At 45.7% G+C, this 20,952-nt stretch overlaps 1 pseudogene; it reads right to left on the reverse strand.

Annotated features, from left to right (window-relative positions):
* Positions 1-6,437: 6,437 nt before the first annotated feature.
* On the reverse strand, positions 6,438-7,420 carry LOC139359764 (E3 ubiquitin-protein ligase TRIM13-like; annotated as a pseudogene).
* Between the last annotated feature and the right edge of the window lie 13,532 nt (positions 7,421-20,952).

The raw sequence follows: 20,952 nt of genomic DNA on the forward strand, positions 1-20,952 counted from the left end.
TTCTTCTGCCTCAGCCTCCCGAGTAGCTGGGACTACAGGTGCCCGCCACCTTGCCCGGCTAGTTTTTTGTATTTTGTAGTAGAGACAGGGTTTCACCGTGTTAGCCAGGATGGTCTCGATCTCCTGACTTCTTGATCCGGCCATCTCGGCCTCCCAAAGGGCTGGGATTACAGGCTTGAGCCACCGTGCCCGGCTCCTGCAGAACTCTTAAAGGTTACAGTAGAAAGACTGACCACTGGAATAAAGTGAAGGACAACTAACCCTTATTTGCACTGTAAGAGTCATATCTGAGGAACTGGTCTACAGAGAAGCAAGTGCATTCAGGCTATTGCTGAGTGGCCAGAAGTTCCCTACAGGAGGCTTGTTGAATGAATAAATTGGGTGTGGAAAAACTGGAGCCATTCGTAATGCTAATAACTTTCTCTGGGAAGCTTGCTCAGCAAGATGACGTGTGAGCTGTTGTGTCTTGTGATGAAATATTCAGCTTTACCTGCAAAGTTAACTTTGTAGTTAATTTGCAACTAGTTATAAATCGCCTATAACTCCTGGGAAAAATGTGAGTAAATACTCCAGGCAGCATGGCAAGCTGCCTCTCAGATCACTGCACAATCCTCTAGGTGATACATCACCTAAGACCTCACTTAGCAATTTTGGAATTTAAAGGAATGTTTCTGACTTGTGAGAATGTGGTAATAATTATGATAGTGATCAACTCATTTTAAATGTTTCCAAAGACTGGACGGGCACGGTGACTCGTGCCTGTAATCCCAGCACTTTGGAAGGCCAAGGCGGGCAGATCACTCGAGGCCAGGAGTTCGAAACCAGCCTGGCCAACATGGTGAGACCCTGTCTCTACTAAAAATACAAAAATTGGCCAGGCGCAGGGGCTCATGCCTGAAATTCGAGCACTTTGGGAGGTTGAGGCGGGTGGGATCGCCTGAGGTCAGGAGTTTGAGACCAGCCTGATCAATGTGGTGAAACCCCGTCTCTACTAAAAATACAAAACTTAGCCCGATGTGGCGGTGGGCACCTGTAATCTCAGCTACTCCGGTGGCTGAGGCAGGAGAATTGCTTGAACCCAGGAGGTGGAGGTTGCAGTGAGCCGACATCACGCCATTGCACTCCAGCCTGGATGACAAGAACGAAACTCTGTCTCAAAAAAAAAAAAAAAAAAAGAAAAATTAGCCAGGCGTGGTGGCAGACACCTGTAATCCCAGCTATTCCAGAGGCTAAGGCAGGAGAATCGCTTGAACCTGGGAGGTGGAGGTTGCAGTGAGCCGAGATTGTACCAGTGCACTTCAGCCTGGGTGACAGAGCAAGTGTCCATCTCAAAAAAAAAAAAAAAGTTTGCAAAGTCTGTTCTGTATCTTGATCATATCAACATCGAGATCCTGGTTGTGATATTCAACTACACCTTTGGGGAAAGATAGAGGAAATGGTACTCCAGATTTCTCTGTATTGTTTCTTACAATGTGTGACTTACATGTGAATCTACAATTGTCTCAAAATAAAAAGTTTAAATTAAAAAAAGTTTCTGAAGGTTTAAATGTAAAACAATGTCCAGGATGGGCGTGGTGGCTCACGCCTGTAATACCAGCACTTTAGGAGGCCAAGGCCGGCGGATCACGAGGTCAGGAGTTCAAGACCAGCCTGACCAATGTGGCAAATCCCCATGTCTACTAAAAATACAAAAATTAGCCAGGTGTGGTGATGAGCACCAGTAATCCCAGCTACTCAGGAGGCTGAGGCAGGAGAATCTCTTGAACCCGGGAGGCGGAGGTTGCAGTGAGCTAAGATCTTACCACTGCACTCCAGCCTGCGAGACAGAGCAAGACTCCGTTTCAGGAAAAAAAAAAAAAAAAAAAAGGTCCAAATTACCAGACTTCTCTCCACAAAGGCAGAGAACTTCTATCTAGTCAGTCTTTTAAATTGTGCAACAGCTATTGAGTTTGAGCCCTCTGGGCAAATTTCTCTGGAAGGGCTCCTTTACCTTTTTTCAAACATGCACACACAATGCTATTCCTTCCATCAGGTGACAGCTCAAGTCTGAGTACACCCATGAGCAGGGGTAGTGCTGCGTGTTGTTTTTCTTAAGTTCAATTTGTTTTCTGTTGCCTTTTGCTCTTTCCTCATTCCCATGGGTCACATGAGTCATTAACCCCTCAATAAACTAAAAAACTGATTATCTCTGCTTATGAGAAGGGTTCAGGTGAAATAAATATTGCATTATGTTAATTTTTTTTTTTTTTTTTTTTTTTTGAGGCGGAGTCTCGCTCTGTCGCCCAGGCTGGAGTGCAGTGGCGCGATCTCGGCTCACTGCAAGCTCCGCCTCCCGGGTTCCCGCCATTCTCCTGCCTCAGCCTCCCGAGTAGCTGGGACTACAGGCGCCGCCACCACGCCCGGCTAATTTTTTTTGTATTTTTAGTGGAGACGGGGTTTCATTGTGTTAGCCAGGATGGTCTCAATCTCCTGACCTCGTAATCCGCCCGTCTCGGCCTCCCAAAGTGCTGGGATTACAGGCTTGAGCCACCGCGCCCGGCCCGCATTATGTTAATTAATTGCAGTTCCCTGAGTCTACAGTTAACAGCCCTGTTGATTTATCATCATCTACTAGTAGAAACGTAGCTGTCGCTCAGACTTTCAAATTGATTTTTGGGCTTCTTTAGCCAGGTCTTAAAGATGTTTGTGCATTATTTAGACAATAAAGACCTAAGGAGGCCGGGCGCGGTGGCTCAAGCCTGTAATCCCAGCACTTTGGGAGGCCGAGGCGGGCGGATCACGAGGTCAGGAGATCGAGACCATCCTGGCTGACATGGTGAAACCCCGTCTCTACTTTAAAAATACAAAAAACTAGCCAGGCGAGGTGGCGGGCGCCTATAGTCCCAGCTACTCGGGAGGCTGAGGCAGGAGAATGGCGTGAACCCGGGAGGCGGAGCTTGCAGTGAGCTGAGATCCGGCCACTGCACTCCAGCCTGGGCGGCAGAGCGAGACTCTGTCTCAACAAAAAAAAAAAAATAAATAAATTAAGACCTAAGGAAAGTATCCAAAACACATGACATTTATGCAAACCCACTAGTATCCATTATTATGACCATGAACAATGAGGATGACATTGATGGTATAAACAGCCCTTGTAAATTTTAAACTGCAGGCCGGGCATGGTGGCTCACACCTGTAATCCCAGCACTTTGGGAGGCTGAGGCAGGCAGATCATTTGAGGTCAGGAGTTCGAGACCAGCCTGGCCAAAATGGAGAAACCCCATCTCTACTAAAAGTAGGAAAAAAAAAAAGAATTAGGCATTGTGGTGCATGCCCGTAATCCCAGATACTCTGGAGGCCGAGGCAGAAGGATCGCTTGAACCCAGGAGGCAGGGGCTGTGGTGAGCCAAGATCACACCACTGCAGCCTGGATGACAGAGTGAAACTGTCTCAAAAATATATATATACATATATATTTTAAACTGCATGTCCACATGTTCTTTTATTTGATCCTGACAATCTGGGGACACATATTATCCAAATAAATATTACCCTCTTTTTACAAATGAAGAAATTTAAATGAAGCACCCTAGTGATTTGATATAAAACAAATTAGCCCTGTCTTACCGAAGTTTATTCCTTTTTTGAAAGGAGATAATAATCTTGAGCTATCTCACCAGAGTTCTATTTGTAACACAGTTCTGTTACCTGGGTACACAATAAATGTGTGCAGATATTGGTGTTGGTGTAACGGTGGCTCAGCATTTATCTGAAACAAATCTGGTATTACCATAATTTATTTTCCCTGAGCTGTCTAGTGGAAAGAACATTTTCCTACTTTGGACTTAGCCACGCTCCCTTTCAAGCACTGGGCCTTGTGTTTATCTCAGATCCAAATGTAGTCTCATGTCAGCATGTTTTGCAGTGACAGAGTAACTCTGTCTATTCATGATTAGATGGTAAACATCACCTGTTAGGGTATGGCGCACAGACAGCATATGTAATTTGGAGGCTCACAGGTTTTCTGGGCTTGTGAAAAGACCATTTCCTCAGGACTAAGTCATCAATTGATAACACAAAGTAGAAATACTTTTTTTTTTTTGAGACGGAGTCTCGCTCTGCTGCCCAGGCTGGAGGTGCAATGGTGCGATCTCGGCTCACGTTGCAAGCTCTGCCTCCTTCTCATCTAACAGCATTCTCCTGCCTCAGCCTCCCGAGTAGCTGGGACTACAGGTGCCCGCCACCACACCTGGCTAATTTTTTGTATTTTTTTAGTAGAGACAGGGTTTCACCATGTTAGCCAGGATGGTCTCGATCTCCTGACCTCATGATCTGCCCACCTTGGCCTCCCAAAGTTCTGGGATTACAGGCGTGAGTCACCACGTCTGGCCTATTTTCTTCTTCTTCTTTTTTTTTTTTTTTTGAGACGGAGTCTCGCTCTGTCACCCAGGCTGGAGTACAGTGACCGGATCTCAGCTCACTACAAGCTCCACCTCCTGGGTTTACACCATTCTCCTACCTCAGCCTCCCGAGTAGCTGGGACTACAGGCACCCGCCAGCTCGCCCGGCTAATTTTTTTGTATTTTTTAGTAGAGACAGGGTTTCACCGTGTTAGCCAGGAATGATTTTCTTCTTAATATAATTTTTTCTTTTCTTTTTTTTTTTTTGAAACAGAGTTTTGGTTTATTGTGCAGGCTGGAGTGCGGTGGCATGATCATGGCAGCCTCGATCTCCTGGGCTTAGATGATCTTCCTGTCTCAGTCTGATGAGTAGCTGCGACCACAGGTATGTACCACCATGCCAGGCTAATTTTAAATTATTTGTAGACGGCCAGGCACGGTGGTTCACGCCTGTAATCCAAGCATTTTTGGAGGCCGAGACAGGCGGATTGCCTGAGGCCAGGAGTTCTGGCCAACATGGCAAAACCCTATCTCTACTAAAAATACAAAAACTAGCTGGGCATGGTGGCACACACCTGTCCCCGCAGCTGCTCGGGAGCCTCAGGCAGGAGAAATGCTTGAACCTAGGAGGCAGAGTCTCAAAATTTTGAGAGTGAGGCTCAAAAAATAAATAAACAGGCCAGACACAGTGTCATACACCTGTAATATCAGCTATTCGGGAAGGTGAGGCAGAAGAATCGCTTGAACCTGGGAGGCGGAGGTTGAACTGCAGCCAAGATTGCACCACCGCACTCCAGCCTGGGCAACAGAGTGATACTCCGTCTCAAAAAAACAAAACAAAACAAAACAAGAACAAGCTCCAGGGAATCTTGTTAATGAATGTGCCAATGTGTTGAGGCAAAGAACATGTATGCAGAACTACTAGTTTGATGTCCTCCCAGTGACTGGTATCAAAGTTCTTCATTAGGGAACTTGTGGGCAAATTAGAGGGAGGTAAAGGAGTTTTCTTGATTACCTCCCAGAATTCCTGCATCTGTTGCAGCACATGACGGGTTCTGACACGACTTTGAAAGCTTCAGCAATGTTAAGGCCATTCATTGCTCCTGCAAGACGGTATTGAGTTTGTTGATCTCTGGATCAGTGGTTTGCCTAACTTTAAGTTTCATTTTTTGAGGCTGCGTACAGTGGCTCATGCCTGTAATCCCAGCACTTTGGGAGGTGGAGGCGGGTGGGTCACCTGAGGTAAGGGGAGGCTGAGGCAGGAGAATTGCTTGAACCCGGGAGGTGGAGGTTGCAGTGAGCTAAGACTGTGCCATTGCACTCCAGACCGGGCAACAAGAGCAAAACTCCATCTCAAAAAAAAAAAAAGAAAAGAAAAAAAAAGTTTAATTTTTTATTTTTTGGATCCAATTCACTTGATTTAAATCTTTTTTTTTTTTTTTTTTTTTTTTTTTAAAGACAGAGTCTCGTTCTGTCGCCCAGGCTGGAGTGCAGTGGCACAATCTCGGCTCACTGCAGCCTTCGCCTCCTGGGTTCAGGCGATCCTCCTCCCTCAGTCTCCCAAGTAGCTGGTAGTACAGGTGCATACCACTGTGCCTGGCTAATTTTTTTTTTTGAGATGGAGTCTCATTCTGTTGCCCACGTTGGAGTGCAGTGGCGCCATCTCGGCTCACTGCAAGCTCTGCCTCCCGGGTTCACGCCATTCTCCCGCCTCAGCCTCCCGAGTAGCTGGGACTACAGGCTCCTGCCACCATGCCCGGCTAATTTTGTTTTTTGTATTTTTAGTAGAGACGAGGTTTCACCGTGTTTGCCAGGATGGTCTCAATCTCCTGACCTTGTGATCCACCCGCCTCGGCCTCCCAAAGTGCTGGGATTATAGGCGTGAGCCACCAGGCCTGACCTAATTTTTGTATTTTTAGTAGAGATGAGGTTTCGCCATATTGGCCAGGCTGGTCTTGAACTCCTGACCTCAAGTGATCCACTTGCTTCGACCTCCCAAAGTGCTGGGATTGCAGGTGTGAGCCACTGCACCCGGCCTTTATTTCAATCTTTAATATTTTACTTAAATACTTTAATCAGTAACTTGCTAGTCTCCATGGTATTCAAGTGAGAAGGAACATCTCCCCAACGCCAGTTCTCAAAACTCTAGAACAGGGATGCAAAGGCATACCATTTCTTTTCTGAGCATAAAGTTCTTCAATAGAGCAGAAGACAATGCTTGGTGTGGTTACCACCAGTAGCACGGATTCCACAGATTAGCTGTATGTCAGTCAGCCAGAGAATGCTGAGAGGTACTCGAGATGTCCTTTGCACACTGGCATTTTAGAAGAGATCTTGACCTTGTTACATTTTCCTCAAACCCTTCAGGGTGTGATTAACCTGCAGGCTATTGACTCCAGTTGCTGAAGTTTCCTGACAGCACCCCAGGGCACTTGACTGATTGGAGATCGTCTCCACAATGAATTCCGCACATTCTCCTTTAAAATACCTTGTATTAGAGTTCTCTTAGAGGGGAAGAACTCATAGTTTTTATATATGAGAGTTTATGAAGTATTAACTTACATGATCACAAGGTCCCACAATAGGCTGTCTGCAAGCTGAGGAGCAAGGAGAGCCAGTCAGGAGCAAGGAGAGCCAGTCCGAGTCCCAAAACTGAAAAACTTGGAGTCTGATGTTTGAGGGCAGGAAGCATCCAGCTTGACAGAAAGATGTAGGCTGGGATGCTAGGCCCATGTCTCCTTTTCACGTTTTTGTGCCTGCTTTATATTCGCTGGCAGCTGATTAAACTGTGCCCACCAGATCAAGGGTGGGTCTGCCTTCCCCAGCCCACTGACTCAAATGTTAATCTCTTTTGGCAACACCCTCACAGACACACCCAGGATCAATACTTTGTATCCTTCAATTAAGTTGACTCTCAGTATTAACTATCATACGCTTTCTAAGCATTTTTTTTCCCAAAAGTTGTACAAGTAAGCCAAAACTCAAGGATCATCAAACAGACTGTAACAAATTGGGCATATGAGATCTTTCAGCCCCTCCATCACATACTTTGTCCCCTGCCAACAGATGTATTCAGCAGGGTTACCATCTCCCAGGCAAAGCAATCACATTTATCTCCAGATCTAGACATAAGAATTGTGGTGTCTCTCCTTTCAGTCCCTATATATGTAACTATATGTAACATACACAAGTGTGTAGACACAGGTATATTAATATATAGGTTTATGTTTCAATTTTAGTTTTTAAAACTGATTTAACATTATATTGTGAAAGTCCTCCATGGGCTACTCTTGAAGCAAGGAAAAGAGGGAAACATAAGACCCCAAATTTCATAATGTTGCGCTTTCCTTAGGAAACTAGACTATTGTCTGGCTGAATCTGTATCTATACTAATCTGGCATTGTCAGTTGCATGTAGAGTTGCCTGAGTTTGACCAGTTCTTTTTTTTTTTTTTTTTTTTTTTGAGATGGAGTCTCGCTCTGTCGCCCAGGGTGGAGTGCAGTGATGTGATCTGGGCTCACTGCAAGCTCCGCCTTCCGGGTTCACGCCATTCTCCTGCCTCAGCCTCCTGAGTAGCTGGGGCTACAGGCGCCTGCCACCATGCCCGGCTAATATTTTTGTATTTTTTTAGTAGAGACGGGGTTTCACCGTGTTAGTCAGGATGGTTTTGATCTGACCTCGTGATGCGCCTGCCTCGGCCTCCCAAAGTTCTAGGATTACAGGCATGAGCCACCGCGCCCAGCCGAGTTTGACCAGTTCTAACTCTCTGCACCATAATTGTTTTTTGTTTGTTTTTAGGCACAGTCTCACTCTGTCACCTAGACTGGAGTGCAGTAGTGTAATCTCGGCTCACTGCAACCTCCGCCTTCCGGGCTCAAGTGATCCTCGCACCTCAGCCTCCCAAGTAGCTAGAACCACGGGTGCACGCCACCACGCCCTGCCAATTTTTGTAAAGACGGGGTTTTGTCATGTTGCCCAGGCTGGTCTCAAACTTCTGAGTTCAAGCGATCTGCCCACCTTGGCCTCCCAAAGAATTGGGATTACAGACCAAAGCCACCGTGCCTGGTGTGTCTGTGCCATAATTGTATATGAGGGTATTCCTAGTGTTACTTGTTTGGAATTGTAGGATTATTTGGGGAATTCTTTTTTCTCTTAAGGGATAACCAAAAAATATTTCCTTTTATTAGTCTTTTTAAAAAGTGAAAAAGAAATGCTTTATTATGGCAATGGTATAAAAACTAAGCTTTAACTAAAAACAAAACAAAACTTAAAAACTGAGTTTGTTTAGAATTAAAGGGTTTTTTGTTTATTTATTTATTTATTTTTTATTGACAAGTCTTGTTCTGTTTCCCAGGCTGGAGTGCAGTGGCATGATCTCGAGTCACTGCAGCTTCCACCTCCTGGATTCAAGTGATCCTCTCACCTCAGCCTCCGAAGTAGCTGGGACTACAGACACACCACTACACTGGACTAGTTTTTTGTAATTTTTGTAGAGATGGGGTTTTGCCATGTTGCCCAGGCTGGTCTTGAACTCCTGGGCTCAAGTGATCCACCCACCTCAGCCTCCCAAAGTTCTGGGATTATAGGTGTGAGCCACTGCACCTGGCCCCACTTGTTCTTCATCTAAAACAAATTCATCATAACTGTATGAATCTTGCCTTTCTTTCTTTATTGGTGATGGTTTGCTGCAGGTGTCTAATGAGCTGTGTGCCAAATACAGCCAAGAATATAATCAATGAGATTGGCATTGTCAGCTCTCAAGTAGTACTATTTCTGGAGACACATATTTTTTCTTCTCTTTTTTCTTTTTCTTTCTTTCTTTTTTTTTTTTTTGAGACGAAGTCTCACTCTGTTGCCCAGGCTGGAGTGCAATGGCATAATCTCATCTCACTGCAACCTCTGCCCTCTGGGTTCAAGCGATTCTCCTGCCTCAGCCTCCAGAGTAGGTGAGATTATAGGCACTCGCTATCACGCCCGGCTAATTTTTTTGTATTTTTATTAGAGACGGGGTTTTACCATGTTGGCTATGCTGGTCTCAAACTCCTGACCTCAGGTGATCTACCTGCCTTGGCCTCCCAAAGTGCTAGGATTACAAGTATAAGCCACCACCCCAGTGACACATATTTTTTCTAAATGAAGAAGTCTGGGAAAAGCTGAGTAACTTAGAACACATAATTTGGTGCAGACGGAAAGATGTATAGAAATAAGTTTTGCAGGGGGAGGGATTGCATTGGGAGTTATACCTGATGTAAATGACGAGTTGATGGGTGCTGACGAGTTGATGGGTGCAGCACACCAACACGGCACAAGTATACATATGTAACAAACCTGCATGTTATGCACATGTACCCTAGAACTTAAAGTATAATTTAAAAAAAAAAAGGAAAAAAAAAAAGAAATAAGTTTTGTAATGGAGGCAAAGCAACTTGCATAAAGGTCTCAGGCTAGGGAATTGAACTTTATAAAAAAGCTAATGCCGCCAGGCATGGTGGCTCATGCCTGTAATGCCAGCACTTTGGGATGCTGAGGTGGGAGGATCACTTAAGGTCAGGAGTTCAAGACCAGCATGGCCAACATGATGAAACCCCATCTCTATTAAAAATACAAAAAATTAGCTGGACGTGGTGGCGGGCACCCGTAATCCCAGCTACTCAGGAGGCTAAGACAGTAAAATCACTTAAACCCGGGAGGCGCAGGTTGCAGTGAGCCAAGATCACACCATTGCACTCCAGCCTGGATGACAGAGTAAGACTCTCTCTCTCTCAAAAAAAAGTGAAAGTCAAGAAAACTGAGCTGATTTCTTTTTAAAGAAAGTACACATTGGCCGGGCATGGTGGCTCACGCCTGTAATCCCAGCATTTTGGGAGCCTGAGGCGGGTGGATTACGAGGTCAAGAGATCAAGACCACCCAGGCTAACATGGTGAAACCCCATCTCTACTAAAACTACAAAAATTAACCGGGCATGGTAGTGCATGCCTGTAATCCTAGCTACTTAGGAGACTGAGGCAGGAGAATCGCTTGAACCTGGGAGGTGGAGGTTGCAGTGAGCTGAAATCATACCGCTGTACTCCAACCTGGAGGACAGAGCAAGACTCCATCTCAGGGAAAAAAGAAAAAAGAAAAAAAGTAAAGTACACAGTTTCCTAAATATAACTGGCTTAGTAATATAAAGGAAGCTAATGAAATTTAGAAGTTTCTTTTTTTTTTTTTTGAGACGGAGTCTCGTGCTGTCACCCAGGCTAGAGTGCAGTGGCCGGATCTCAGCTCACTGCAAGCTCCGCCTCCCGGGTTCACGCCATTCTCCTGCCTCCACCTCCCGAGTAGCTGGGACTACAGGCGTCCGCCACCTCGGCCGGCTAGTTTTTTGAATTTTTTAGTAGAGACGGGGTTTCACCGTGTTAACCAGGATGGTCTCGATCTCCTGACCTCATGATCCGCCCGTCTCGGCCTCCCAAAGTGCTGGGATTACAGGCTTGAGCCACCGCGCCCGGCCGAAATTTAGAAGTTTCATTGTTCAAACATCTGACATCATGCCACATTTACGTAATTCAAAACTGACATTCAGTGGAACACAGAGATCTGGCCACAGCAGTTGCTTCAGGCTGGTGGACATTTTTTGTCATTCAGGGTGTCCATTCTGATTAGCTAGTGCCATGTTGTACTGGTTCTTGAACATGTTGACTGTCACCCTTGACGTAATTCAAATACTTATCACAGAATCAGAACTGTTGATTCAAAGTTTGGATTTTTTTTTTTTTTTTTTTTTTTGAGACAGTCTGGCGCTGCAGCCCAGGCTGGAGTGCAGTGGTGTGATCTCAGCTCACTGCTGTATTTTTAGTAGAGACAGGGTCTCACCATGTTGCCCAGACTGGTCTTGAAATCCTGGCCTCAGGTGATCCACCCACCTTGGCCTCTCAAAGTGCTAGTATTACAGGCATGAGCCACCATGCCCGGCCTTTTCTTATATTCACTTTTTTCCTCATATTATGCTTGGTTTGAAGTTCTCTAACTCCAGAATAGGGCTCTCTTATACATTCACAAGCAAGGCCCCTTTTTGTTGCTAAATTATACATCATCTAAAAAAATTATACAGTAATCCCTGCTTACCCGTGGGGAACACCACCAAGACCCCCATTGGATGCCTGAAACTACAGATCGTACCGAACCTGAATAAGTTTCTGTACATGTTTCTCACCTCCAAATTTAAGGCTTTTTCCATCGTAACTAAGCATTTATCACTCTCTACGGCCAAAAGTTTTGCAGTTTGTTTGAGCTGCGACAGCCAAACTAGCATGAATTTCTTTTTCCTTCTTCACAATTTCACAGATAGAAGATTCATTCTTGGCTGCGCACGGTGGCTGACACCTGTAACCCTAGCATTTTGGGAGGCCAGGCAGGTGGATCACTTGAGCCCAGGAGTTAGAGACCAGCCTGGGCAACATGGTGAAACCTAAACCCTGTCTCTACCAAAAAATAATTTTTAAAAAAATTAGCCAGCTGTGGTGGCACGTGCCTGTAGTCTCAGCTACTCGGGAGGCTGAGGTGGGAGGATACCTTAAGACTGGGAGGTAGCCGGGCGCGGTGGCTCAAGCCTGTAATCCCAGCACTTTGGGAGGCCGAGATGGGCGGATCACGAGGTCAGGAGATCGAGACCATCCTGGCTAACACAGTGAAACCCCGTCTCTACTAAGAAATACAAAAAATAGCCGGGCGAGGTGGCAGGCGCCTGTAGTCCCAGCTACTCAGGAGGCTGAGGCCGGAGAATGGTGTGAACCCGGGAGGCGGAGCTTGCAGTGAGCTGAGATCCGGCCACTGCACTCCAGCCTGGGCTACAGAGCGAGACTCCGTCTCAAAAAAAAAAAAAAAAAAAAAAAAAGACTGGGAGGTAGAGGTTGCAGAAAGCCAAGATCCTGCCACTGAACTTCAGCCTGGGTGACAGTGAGACCCTGTCTCAAAAAAAAGAAAAAAAAAAAAAGAAGAAGATTCATACTACCCATAGATCTTTGCTCTTTGCAACCTTACCATTTTTTTCTTTCCTTACACCTATTTTTTTTTTCTTTTTTTTTTTGAGACAGTTTTGCTCTTGTCGCCCAGGCTGGAGTGCAATGTCATGATCTCGGCTCACTGCAACCTCCACCTCCCAGGTTCAAGGAATTCTCCTGCCTCAGCCTCCCGAGTAGCTGGGATTACAGCATGTGCCACCACACCCAGCTAATTTTTGTAATTTTAGTAGAGATGAGATTTCACCATATGGGCCAGGATGGTCTTGATCCCCTGACCTTGTGATCCGCCCTCCTCGGCCTCCCAAAGTGCTGGGACTACAGGCGTGAACCACCATGTCCGGCCCATGGTGAGTACTTTTAAGATGGGAAAATTGACTTAAAGCTGAGGTTTTTATTGTGCACTGAAAGACTTTTTTTCTACTTAGTGATGTGGCTTCTAGAGTAGTTCTGGAAGAATTGTAAAGCAGGTAAAATTTGTACTTTTTCTCTGCCCACATACTATTCCTAACAGACCCTTATAAGTGGTTAACAATAGAGTAGAGGCCGGGCGCGGTGGCTCAAGCCTGTAATCCCAGCACTTTGGGAGGCCAAGATGGGCGGATCACGAGGTCAGGAGATCGAGACCATCCTGGCTAACATGGTGAAACCCCGTCTCTACTAAGAAATACAAAAAATAGGCCGGGCGCGGTGGCTCAAGCCTGTAATCCCAGCACTTTGGGAGGCCGAGACGGGTGGATCACGAGGTCAGGAGATCGAGACCATCCTGGCGAACACCGTGAAACCCCGTCTCTACTAAAAAATACAAAAAACCAGCCGGGCGAGGTGGCGGGCGCCTGTAGTCCCAGCTACTCGGGAGGCTGAGGCAGGAGAATGGCGTAAACCCAGGAGGCGGAGCTTGCAGTGAGCTGAGATCCGGCCACTGCACTCCAGCCCGGGCTACAGAGCGAGACTCCGCCTCAAAAAAAAAAAAAAAAAAAAAAAAAAAAGAAATACAAAAAATAGCCGGGCGAGGTGGCAGCGCCTGTAGTCCCAGCTACTCGGGAGGCTGAGGCAGGAGAATGGCGTGAACCCGGGAGGCGGAGCTTGCAGTGAGCTGAGATCCGGCCACTGCACTCCAGCCTGGGCTACAGAGCGAGACTCCGTCTCAGAAAAAAAAAAAAAAAAAAAAACAAAAAAAAACAATAGAGTAGAAAACAAAAAAACGAAAGTACCCAAAAGTGTTATATCCAGAAGGGTGTGAAACATTTTTAGTTATTTTCTCCCTGGTCCTCTACTAAAAATAGAAAAAAAAAAAAAAAATTAGCGGGGCATGGTGGCGCATGCCTGTAATCCCAGCTACTTGGGAGGCTGAGGTAGGAGAATCGCTTGAACCTGGGAGGCAGAGGTTGTGGTGAGCTGAGATCACACCATTGCACTCCAGCCTGGGCAACAGGAGTGAAACTCCTTCTAAAAAAAAAGAAAAAAAAGAAAGAAGAGTATGAGTTCAGGAGTGAAACGATCCATATTCAAATCCTTGCTCCACCATATATTAACCGTGAGACCTCAGGCAAGTGTCAACAACTCAGTTTTCCGGGTTGGGGATAATGGTATTTCCTAACTCATAAGTTTGTTGAGATGACTCAATTAGCTAATACACATAAAGAATTTAAATGCAATGTCTGGAACGTAACAAATGTAATCAAATTTTGCTTTTGCTTTTTGTCATTGTCATCATTATCATGGGAGGTGAATTAAGCCTCCAGAAGGTGGCCATGAACTGTCTTAGGACAAGAGAGATTTTCCCCTAATGCATCTCAAATCGTTTCATGTAGGGAGCTACTTGTTTTAGTGATTGATTAAGCTGTCTCTGGAGACTTCTTTATAAAGGATGGCTTCATACTTGGGTGCCAAACTTCTGCTTAGTGCAGGCATGAAGCAAAAAGTCTGTTCCATCTCCTGTGTTCCCACTGCTCTGCTTTCAGATTGCTGGATGTATCGTGTTGGATTCCAGAGAAGGGGCACATTTATCTTTGCTGATGATGGTTTCCTGATAGGGATTCTTTTTTTTTTTTTTTTTTTTTTTTTTGAGACAGAGTCTTGCTCTGTCTTACTCCCAGGCTGGAGTGCAGTGGCGTGATCTCAGCTCACTGCAAGCTCTGCCTCTCTGGTTCACGCTATTCTCCTGCCTCAGTCTCCCGAGTAGCTGGGACTACAGGTGCCCGCCACCATGCCTGGCTAATTTTTTTCTGTATTTTTAGTAGAGACGGGGTTTCACCGTGTTAGCCAGGATGGTCTCGATCTCCTGACCTCGTGATCCGGCCTCCCTAAGTGCTGGGATTACAGGTGTGAGCCACCGCGCCTGGCCCCTGTTATGGACTCTTTACTCTTGTTCTCTTCCAAAGAGTTACATAGCTTATTGAAAAATGACACATTGTATACATTTAAACAATACAGAAAGGGACTTTAAAGAAGTAAGAGACAGGCCGGGCGCGGTGGCTCAAGCCTGTAATCCCAGCACTTTGGGAGGCCGAGACGGGCGGATCACGAGGTCAGGAGATCAAGACCATCCTGGCTAACACGGCGAAACCCCGTCTCTACTAAAAAAAAAAAAACACACAAAAAATTAGCCGGGCGAGGTGGCGGCGCCTGTGGTCCCAGCTACTCGGGAGGCTGAGGCAGGAGAATGGCGGGAACCCGGGAGGCGGAGCTTGCAGTGAGCTGAGATCTGGCCACTGCACTCCAGCCTGGGCGACAGAGCGAGACTCCGTCTCAAAAAAAAAAAAAAAAAAAAAAAGGCCGGGCGCGGTGGCTCAAGCCTGTAATCCCAGCACTTTGGGAGGCCGAGACGGGCGGATCACGAGGTCAGGAGATCGAGACCATCCTGGCTAATACAGTGAAACCCCGTCTCTATTAAAAAATACAAAAAAAAAAACTAGCCGGGCGAGGTGGCGGGCGCCTGTAGTCCCAGCTACTCGGGAGGCTGAGGCAGGAGAATGGCGTGAACCCGGGAGACAGAGCTTGCAGTGAGCCGAGATCCGGCCACTGCACTCCAGCCTGGGCGACAGAGCGAGACTCCGTCTCCAGAAAAAAAAAAAAAAAAAAAAAAAGAAGTAAAAGACATATGAAATGTCACTAGAGATGTGCTCAAGGGCTTAGTCTTTGGACCTCTTCCCAACTCTTTAGCTGACTTCATCCAACCTCATGTTTTACAATACCTTCTTTATGGTGGGGGCTTCCACATGTATAGCATTACCTAAGGCTTCTCAGTTTATATGAGCTCCAGGTTCATGTATCCTCCTGCCTTCTTGACATCTTCACTTGAGTGTTTTGTAGACATCTCCAACTTAACATGCCCCAGAGTGCTCTCACCCCTTCGAAAATATCTACTCATTCTACCATTAATGGTAATTCTATGCTAGGTTAAAAATACTGATACCTTCCTTGACTCTTCCTTTTCTCTCAAACCCTACCCACTTAGGCTGGAGTGCAGTGGTGCAATCTTGGCTCACTGCAACCTTTGCCTCCTGGGTTCAAGTGATTCTCGTGCCTCAGCCTCCCAAGTAGCAGGGATTACAGGCACACATCACCACGCCCAGCTGATTTTTAAATTTTTAGTAAAGACAGGGTTTCACCATGTTGGCCAGGCGGTCTTCAACTCCTGACTTCAAGTGATCCACCTGTCTCGGCCTCCCAAAGTGCTGGGGTTACAGGCGTGAGCCACTGCACCTGGCCTCCAGTGCGTTTTTATTTTTATTTTTTTGCTTTGAGATAGATTCTCGCTCTGTCACCCACGCTGGAGTACAGTGGCTCAATTTCAGCTCACTGCAACCTCTGCCTCCCGGGTTCAAGCAATTCTCTGGCCTCAGCCTCCTGAGTAGCTAGGATTACAGGTGCCTGCCACCACACCCAGCTCATTTTTTATATTTTTGGTAGAGATGGAGGTTTCACTATGTTGTCCAGGCTGGTCTCGAACTCCTGACCTTAAGTGATCTACTCACCTCCACCTCCCAAAGTGCTGGCATTAGAGACGTGAGCCACCACGCTTGGCCATATTTCACTTTGAATCACAGGCAAAGTCTTTCCCACAACCCATACCTTCCCTCCCCATCACTCTGACATCATTCCCCCCAACCTTCCTCCTTGCTTACTCTGCCTTAGCCACACTGGCCACTTTATGCTTCTTCAAATGCCCGAGAAGAGTCCAGCCTCAGGGCCTTTGTATCTCCTTCCGGTATTCTGTGTTCTCTAGATATCTGCCTGGTTCCTCCCTTACTTCCTGGAAGTCTATACTTAAATGTTCTCTTCTCTGTGAGGCCCTTCCTGGCTATATTCTCTAAAATGTCAACCTCCTCCCTCTTCTCTGCTATTTTTTTTCCCTCTGTAGCATTTATCTCTGTCTCACATCCTGCATAGTGATGGTGTTTATTATTTGTCTCCCCCACTAGAATGTCAGTTCCATGAGGGAAGGGACTTTTATCACGGTTGCATCCCCAGCCCTGTTCCTGTCGGTTCATTTTGTCGAATGAATGAATAAATCTGGAGTTTACCACTGCTAAAGTTTAATAAACTTTCTTGTAGACCTGTCTATGCGTATTTACATTTAGCTCTTAACGGTCTATGTGCTAGTGTCTAACCTCATAGGTACTCAAAACATAGGCATAGAAAGAGAGAGAAGGAAGAAGCCTGTGGACTGGAAGGCCCAAATTTGCTTTTAACTCTCATTGACTAAACTATAAGCTTCATGAGGGCAGGAACCATGTCTCTTTGCTCACCATTTCTTCCCCGGTGATTCCAGGAATGTTTGGCATGTAGTAAGCATGCAGTAAACCAATGTATAAAAGATTCAGAACCTGGCCGGGCACGGTGGCTCACACCTGTAATCCCAGCACTTTGGGAGGCCAAGGTGGGCAGATCACCTGAGGTCAGGAGTTCGAGACCAGCCTGGCTCCAACATGGAGAAACCCCGTCTCTATTAAAAATACAAAATTAGCCAGGCGTGGTGGTGCATGCCTGTAATCCCAGCTACTTGAGAGACTGAGGCAGGAGAATTGCTTGAACCCAGGAGGTGGAGGTTGTGGTGAGCCCAGATCGCGCCATTGCACTCCAGTCTGGGCAACAAGAGCAAAAAAAAAAAAAAAAAAAAAAAAGAAAGAAAGAAAGAAGGAAAGAAAAAAAAAAAACATTGAGAACCTAGTGGAATTCTTACCCTCTTGTAAGGCTGAAGCCCCAGCAGACCTGGTCAGTATTGGATTTACCGATGATGCCAAGAAAGATGACCTCGGCAGAGGAGGTGGTACTGTAGTAAGAACTGGTGATCGGCCGGGCGCGGTGGCTCAAGCCTGTAATCCCAGCACTTTGGGAGGCCAAGGCGGGTGGATCACAAGGTCAGGAGATCGAGACTATCCTGGCTAACATGGTGAAACCCCGTCTCTACTAAAAATACAAAAAACTAGCCGGGCGTGGTGGCGGGCACCTGTAGTCCCAGCTACTTGGGAGGCTGAGGCGGGAGAATGGCGTGAACCCGGGAGGCGGAGCTTGCAGTGAGCCGAGATCACGCCACTGCACTCCAGCCTGGGAGACACAGCGAGACTCCGTCTCAAAAAAAAAAAAAAAAAAAAAAGAACTGGTGATCAACTCAGTGTCTCAACAATGTTTGCACCAGGACCCTTACATGTCATCTCCAGCCCTTTGTTGCTCTGTCCTTCCTCCTAAAAGACAGAGCAGTATGGATAAGGAAACAAAATCTGGAAGGAGACTACGGGTAGTGACAAAATACATTTTTTTTTTTTTGAGATTGAGTCTTGCTCTGTCACCCAGGCTGGAGTGCAGTGGTGTGATCTCGGCTCACTACAACCTCTGCCTCCTGGGTTCAAGTGATCCTCCCACCTTAGCCTCCTAAGTAGCTAGGATTGCAGGTGCACTCCACCACACCCAGCTGATTTTTGTATTTTTTGTAACGATGGGGTTTCATCATGTTGGTCAGGTTGGTCTTGAACTTCTGACCTCAAGTGATCTGTCCGCCTCAGCCTCCCAAAGTTCTGGGATTACAGGAATGAGCCACTGCACCCAGCTACATTTTTTTTTTTTTTTTTTGAGACAGGGTCTTACTCTGTTGCCCAGGCTGGAGTTCTATTGCATGTTCTTGGCTCACTCAAAGGCATGTTCTAACCTCTGCCTTTCAGACTTAGGCAATCCTCTCATCTCAGTCTCCTGAGTAGCTTGGACCACAGGTGCACACCGCCATGCCCAGCTAATTTAAAAATTTTTTGTAGAGATAAGGTCTCATTATGTTTCCCAGGCTGGTCTCTGAACTCTTGAGCTCAAGTGATCCTCCCTCCTTGGCCTCTCAAAGTGCTGGGATTACAAGTGTGAGCCACTGCATTCAGCCCAAAATACATTTCTTTCTTTTTTTTTTTTTTGAGACGGAGTCTCACTCTGTCACACAGGCTGGAGTGCAGCGGCGCGATCTCTGCTCACTGCAATCTCTACCTTCTGGGTTCAAGCAATTGTCCTGCCTCAGCCTCCCAAGCAGCTGAGACTACAGGCACGCCCAGCTAATTTTTGTATTTTAGTAGAGAGACAGGGTTTCACCATATTGGTCAGGCTGGTCTTGAACTCCTGATGTCAGGTGATCTGCCCCCCTTGGCCTCCTGAAGTGCTGGGATTACAGGCATGAGACACTGCACCCGGTCTGATCTTTGTAATGTTTTTAAGGATGGAGGGATATTTGCAATCATTTAGTTGATATGCGATGTATTTTTACGCTTAAATCATAAGAAAAGAAGGCTATAGTCTCTCAGCAACCTCTAAACAATAAAACAGTACAGACTGCAGAGAACATTTTTATGAGCTGGACAAATTTGAAAGTCTTAATGTACAGTGATTTAGACTCATGTTTTAGATTAGATATATTCAATTCATGTAATATGGAGAACAATTTACTTTTATGTTGAAAATAGTATTAAGTCTGGGCGCAGTGGATCATGCCTGTAATCCCAGCACTTTGGGAGGCAGAGGCGGGCAGATCACCTGAGGTCAGGAGTTCAAGACCAGCCTGGTCAACATAGTGGAACCCATCGCTCCTAAAAATACAAAATTAGTCAGGCATGGTGGCACATACCTGTAATCCCAGTTACTCAGGAGGCTGAGGCAGGAGAATCATTTGAACCCAGGAGGTGGAGGTTGCATTGAGCTGAGATTGCATCATTGCACTCCAGCCTGGGCAACAACAGCAAAATTGTCTCAAAAAAAAAAAAAAAAAAAGAAAAAGAAAAGAAAAAAAGAAAGAAAATAGTATTAAAAACTTTGGGTGGGTATGGTGGCTCATACCTATAATCTCAGCACTTTGGGATGCCAAGGCAAGAGAATCATTTGAGCCCAGGAGTTTGAGACCAGCCTGGGCAACATGGAAAAACTTCATTTCTATAAAATATAAAAACAAATAAGCTGGGCATGATGGTGTGTGCCTGTGGTCCCACCTACTGTGGTGTCTGAGGTGGGAGGATCCCTTGGACCCAAGGGGTCAAAGTTGTGGTGAGCCATGATCGCGTCACTGCACTCCAGCCTTGGTGACAGAGCAAGACTTTATCTCAATGAAAAAGAAAACCTCACAAAATTTGTATACATAAATCTGAAGAGGTCAAATAAATAAAAACTAAAGAGCTGTAGGCACTAATTTTCTTTACTTTTTATTCCTTCAGCATAAATATAACTTCTTTGATTATTTTGCTAGGCTTTTTTTTTTTTGGTTTTTACTTCAAAATTTTCCTCATTGCTTGCTAGACATTTCTGAGCCTGAAGCTCTTTTTCTGAGACTTTATATTTCATACATAATCTAAGTCTGATTTTCTTGTTGAAATTATTTGTCTCAACCACACCTTGTATATTGCTCAGCTTCTAGTCTTGAAATTTGAGTCCTCTGATTTAAAAATAAAACAAAGAAAACCTTATTATGGAAAATTTTAGATACTGCATTTACAAAATTAGAGAGAATTACATATGAACTCCCATGTACCTATCATTCAGTTTCAATAGTTATCAATATTCTGCTGCTCGGAGAATGGCGTAAACCCGGGAGGCGGAGCTTGCAGTGAGCTGAGATCCGGCCACTGCACTCCAGCCTGGGCGACAGAGCGAGACTCGTCTCCCAAAAAAAAAAAAAAAAAAAAAAAATCTGCTGCTCTTATTTCATCTATCTCTTCTTAACTTTTCTGGGGGAGAAAGCAGAGGAAGAATTTAAGCAAATGTCAGAAATTATATAATTGCAACTGTAAATACTTCATTACATATCTCTAACACATATCCTTTGTTTAACATAAAACAATGTCATTATTCTCATTATAATGAAAATAAGTCCTGGCCAGGCACAGTGGCTCACACCTGTAATCCCAACACCTTGGGAGGCCAAGGCAGATGGATCACGAGATCAGGAGTTCGAGACCAGCCTATCCAACATGGGGAAACCCCGTTTCTATTAAAAATACAAAAATTAGCTGGGTGTGGTGGTGCGTGCCTGTAATCCTAGCTACTCAGGAGGCTGGGGCAGGAGAATCGAAGTGGAGGTTTCAGTGAGCCGAGATCATGCCATTGC

This window comes from Macaca nemestrina, chromosome 18, assembly GCF_043159975.1.
Source record: "Macaca nemestrina isolate mMacNem1 chromosome 18, mMacNem.hap1, whole genome shotgun sequence".
NCBI classification, from domain to species: domain Eukaryota; kingdom Metazoa; phylum Chordata; class Mammalia; order Primates; family Cercopithecidae; genus Macaca; species Macaca nemestrina.